Source organism: Elephantulus edwardii, unplaced genomic scaffold (assembly GCF_000299155.1).
Source record: "Elephantulus edwardii isolate Elephantulus edwardi_28Jun2011 unplaced genomic scaffold, EleEdw1.0 scaffold00064, whole genome shotgun sequence".
Lineage (NCBI taxonomy): Eukaryota > Metazoa > Chordata > Mammalia > Macroscelidea > Macroscelididae > Elephantulus > Elephantulus edwardii.
Window position 1 is genome coordinate 11,347,201 of NW_006399814.1, and position 5,104 is coordinate 11,352,304.

At 38.8% G+C, this 5,104-nt stretch overlaps 1 protein-coding gene across 1 annotated transcript in view; it reads right to left on the minus strand.

Moving 5' to 3' along the window:
• CATSPER3 (cation channel, sperm associated 3) overlaps positions 1–5,104 on the minus strand; it is a 95,794-nt gene that overhangs the window by 18,982 nt on the left and 71,708 nt on the right. The window lies entirely within an intron of this gene.

Sequence of the window (5,104 nt, forward strand, 5' to 3'; positions counted from 1 at the left end):
GCTGCAACAGCACCATGATGCATCTTCAAGGATATGAACATGTATGGCTAAGCACAATTGATAACAGTGCATCTAAATTCCAAAATCAATCTCCACAATAGTCTACATGTTTCCTATTACCAAAGGGGCCCTTTAGAGTAGTGAGAGAAGATCTTCACCCTGAAACCTACAGCATCCCTTTTCAGCAGGAAGTAGCGAAATGAAATGAATACACCATCCCCTTTTTCTTATGAATCAGGGTGAAATCTCTCTCAGGGAGGAGTGATAGGGAATGGCAAAGGACACACTGACAAAGGAGATTATTCAGAACTGGTCTTGACATGCACTGTGGCAATGGGACAATTAAAACAGACTTTCAAGGGGGAAAAAAGAGAGGGGAACAAACTGTTGGGGGTAGAGAAATCAGTGAATGGAAATCCAAAATCTCATTAAAGTTACTAAAATAAAATTTAAAAAAAACATGCTTCATTAATGTTGCATAGTTTTACTCCATTTTTGGTTGTACTATAGTTTGTCCATTCATCCACTGGAGGACACGTGTGCTATTTCCATCTCTTTGCTATTTCAAATAATGCAATGAGCATGGGTTAGCATATGTTTGTGTTGCAGCTTTTATTCCTTAGACAGACAGACAGGTGGGAGATGGGAGGGGGGGAGAGAGAGAGATGGATTGAGGGAGGGAGGAGAAAAGGAGAGAGGGGAAGAGAGAGAGAGAGAGATTGAGATTCTGTTGTTGCTGTTAGGTGCCGTAGAGTTGAGTACTATTCATAGTGACCTTATGAACCATGTCCTATCCTGTGTCATCCTCACAATCTCTGATACGCTCAAGCCCATTTCTACAGTCACTGTATCAATCCACCTGATTGAGAGTCCTTGTCTCCTTCACTGTCCCTCTACCTTTCCTCCTAGCAATATGTCCAAAATATGAGACAAAGCTTTATCATCTTTGCCTCCAGGAAGCACTCTGGCTGCAGTTTCTCCAAGACATCTGTTTGTTCTTCTGGCAATCCACAGGATATTCAGTACTTTTCTACAACACCACAACTCTAAGGCATTGATTCTTTTTCTGTCATCCTTATTCATTGTTTAACTCTAAAATGCATAGCAAGTAACTGAAAAGATCATAGTATGAATCAGGCGCACCTTAATCCTCAAACTGGCATCATTGTTCCTCAATGAGAGGTCCTGACTGCTGACTTTCCCAGTGCTACACATCTCCTGATTTCCTGATTACTGGCACCTCAAGTGTATTGATTGTGGATCCAAGTAAGGTGAGGTCATTGACAGTCTCGATCTTTTTTCTGTCTATCATGATGTTGTATATTGGTCTAGTAGAAAGGATTTTTGTTTTCTTGACACTGAGATGCAATCCATATTGAAGGCTGCAGTGTTTAACCCTCTGCAGCAAGTGTTTCAATTCCTCATCACTTTCAGCAAGCAAGGTTGTGTCATCTGCTTAACACAGGTTTGTTGATGAGTCTTCCTCCTATCTAGATGCCACATTCCTCTTCATAGAGTCTAACCTCTCAAAGAACTTGCTCAGCGTACAAATTAAATATGTATGGAGCAAGAATACAACTCTATTTTTCCTAATTTGAAAACTTTTGGTCTAGGTATAGGTTTTGCATAAATGTTCTAGAATTCCCTTTCACACAGTCAAATGCTTTTACATAGTAAATAAATTACAAATAGACATTCTTCTGGTATTCTTGGCTTTCAGCCAGGATCCATCTGATATCAGCAATGGTAACCCTGGTGCTGTGGCTTTTCTTTTATTTTTTATAAAAAAGAAAGGTTTTATATTTTTCTTTAGTGCACATTTTCTTCCCCCTACCTGTGGCCCTTCCCCATGCCCTCCCCACAATGAACTCCTTGTTCTAGATTGTTGTCATATATAGAATGCCTAATCATATATTCCTTTCAGACAGTTCTTCTCCTCATCTGTTCTAATGTAGTGTTCATTATCTATCCACTCTTTTCCTATTCTCTCTCTAACCCCTCCATGTCTGTCCTATTGTGTAATAGCAATGTTATGCAGTATTTGTAATTTTTTATTATTGTGATTTTAACAAAAGTTTACAGAAAGTTGGATTTTCATTCATTCATTATTGCACATTTTCCTCCTTATGCTTCTAATTCACTTTTTTTTTAAAAAAAGATATTCATTCATTGTTGCATAATTTCCTCCCTCTTCCCTCCCCTTCACCCAGTCCACTTTGCTATGCACCTCTTATTCTGGACTGTTGTCATACAAATAATGCCTAATCATATATTCCTTTCAAATAGTTCTTTCCTTAATCTGTTCTAAGGCAGTGTTCATTTTTTTATCCCTCTTTTCTTATTTTCCCTCCAGCCCCCATGTCAGTCCTGTTTTATAACAATGGTATTATTCAATATTTGTTCTTTTGTGACTGAGATATTTCACTCAGCATAATGTCCTCCATGCCCACCCATGTTGTGTAATATTTTATGAGTTCCTTGTATTTCAATGCTGCATACAATTGTGTGAATTTACCATAGTTTTTCTATCCATTCATTTGTTGATAGGCGCTTGAGTTGTTTCCATCTCTTTGCTATTGTGAATAACGCAGCAATAAACATGGGTGTGCACATATCTGTTTGTGTGGCAGGTCTGGTGTCTTTAGGGTATATTCCCAGTAGTAGACTTGTTGGGTCAAATGATATTTCTACTTCCAACTTTTTGAGAAAGCAACAGACCACCTTCCATAGTGGCTGTACTATTTTACATTCTCAACACTCAACAGTAGTGAATAAGAGTTCCAATCTTTCCACAACCTCACCAGAATTCGTTATTTGTTGGCCTATTGAAATTTGCTATTGTTGCTGGGATGAGATAGTATTCTCATAGTTGGGTGTGTGTGTGTGTGTGTGTGTGTTTAAAAGTGGCATTGGCATTGAATCTGACACTAGGATAATACATTCTTTGGGTTTTTTAATTATTATTTTCTTTTCTTTTGCTTGCAAAGTTTGTATACTTGTGTTTCATACTATCCTTTATTCACATTGTGTTTCATACAATCATTCTCATTCACTAAGTTTATAAAATGAATCACATTGAACTATGCCCACCATTGCCCTGTCTCCAGATCCCTGCTTTTTCCCATTTCCTTTACCACCACCACCACCCCCCTCCACTAACCAAATTATTCAGCCCTATGATTATTTCCCCTTTGCCCATTCTCACCCCTCTGCTCACCCTCCCCCTTGGATCCTTATACACATTTTACAAGTTATCTTTATATTTCTACAGTAATAGTCAATGCAATATTTGTCCTTGTGAGATTAGGTTAGTTCATTCTGAAAAATGCTCTCCAGTCCCTCCCAAGTTACATAGTAATTTTCAAAATCATTTCGCCTGAGTGCTTTGTAGTAGTCCATCATGTGAAAGTACCACAATTTCCCTATCTGTTCTATTGTGGTTGGACATTTGGCTGTGTCCATGGTCTTGCAATGGTGAATAACACTCCTATGAACATCAATGTACAGAGCTCCACTTGTGTCTCAGTTCTGATTTTCTCAGTTCTCTAATTTTCTTAGGGTAGAGAGGGACATCATGCTTGGGAGGGTGGAGGGACGGTGCAGGAGAGGAAGGCCCTCTATGAGGTGGATTGATTCAGTGACTGGGATAATTGGGATGGGAGTGTCAGAGACAGCGCGATTGGCACAGGACAGAGCGGAGTTTAGGGCTGTTGTACATAGGGTCGCTGTGAGTCGCAAGCGACTCGACGGCACATAACAACAACAACAACATGTTTTTGAGCCATGACCTCTCTATGTCAAGGGATTGATAGATCTAACAGCATTTCTTTTTCCAACTTGTCAAGGGAGCATCAAACTGTTTTACACGATAGTTACACCACGTTATAGTCCTACCAGCAGTGCACGATAGTACCAATCTCTACACATCTTCACCAAGTTGCCTCTCTTATTGAATCTTTCTCTTATTAATAAGGCAAGGTGAGATTTCACTGTTGTTTTGATTTGCATTTATCTAATAGCTAATGAACACAGCATTTCTTCATGTGGGTTTTTTTTTCTTTTTCCATTTAAATGTCTCCCTCAGTAAAGTGTCATTTGCGTCTTGTTTGTCATTTTGTTGTGTGTGGGTTGTTGGTTTTGCTTTGAAGGGGGTTGCTTTTTTTTGCTTTTTAACACTATTTAATAATTTTCTCTTTCTAATAAGCTTTGTAATTGATATTTTTATCTTTCATATATATTATGTTTCATGCCTATTGTTTTCCATTGTCTTTTATTTATATTTCATTGACTTATATTGTGGAGGTTTCCCCCGCCTTACAATGTCCTCTGCTAATTTTAAAAATTGGATTATCTATCATTTTGTTGTGACACTAATGTGTCAAATGCGTTAATGTTTGGTTACCAAATGCGGGCAGAGTGGGGTGGAGCTCCCCGATTAAAACAAGCTTGGAAACAGGAGTGGCATCCACTTCAGTAATAGCTTGCCTCCAGAAACCCTATGAACCTGGAGAGAGGATGAAAGACACCCAAGGGTTGAGGACTCTCCTTCATAGGGTCGCTATGAGGTGCCTGCATCATTTTGTTGTTAAGATGTTTTTTATAAATTTTAGAGTTTAGTTCCTTGTTTGCTATGTCATTGACAAATAATTTTTCTCAAACTGTAAAATCTCCTTTTACTCTTTTAATACAGTGAGAGATTTACTTTTTGAAGGCTTAACAATCTAATTTCTCTTCTGCTGTTCTGTGCCTTTTTGGATACATTTGATAGTCCTATTATGCCATGGATTTGGTTGGGTCCTAAGTTTGTCCCTGCTTTTGCTTTGATGAACTTTAAAGTTTTAGGGTTTATAGTTCTTTTTCTGATCTATCTTAGTTTGCTTGGCTCCATAGTCAACAGTCTTGGCACCAGCAGCCAGGAAATCAAAAGACGCACTGCTATGGGAAAGTCTGCTGTTAGGGACCTCTCCAAAGTACTGAAGAGCAATGGTGTCTCTCTGGAGACTAAGGTGCATCTGATACAGGCTTTGGTCTTCCCAATCACCTGTTATGCATCAGAGAGTTGGACAATGACCAAGGAGGATAGAAGGAGAATTGATGCCTTTGA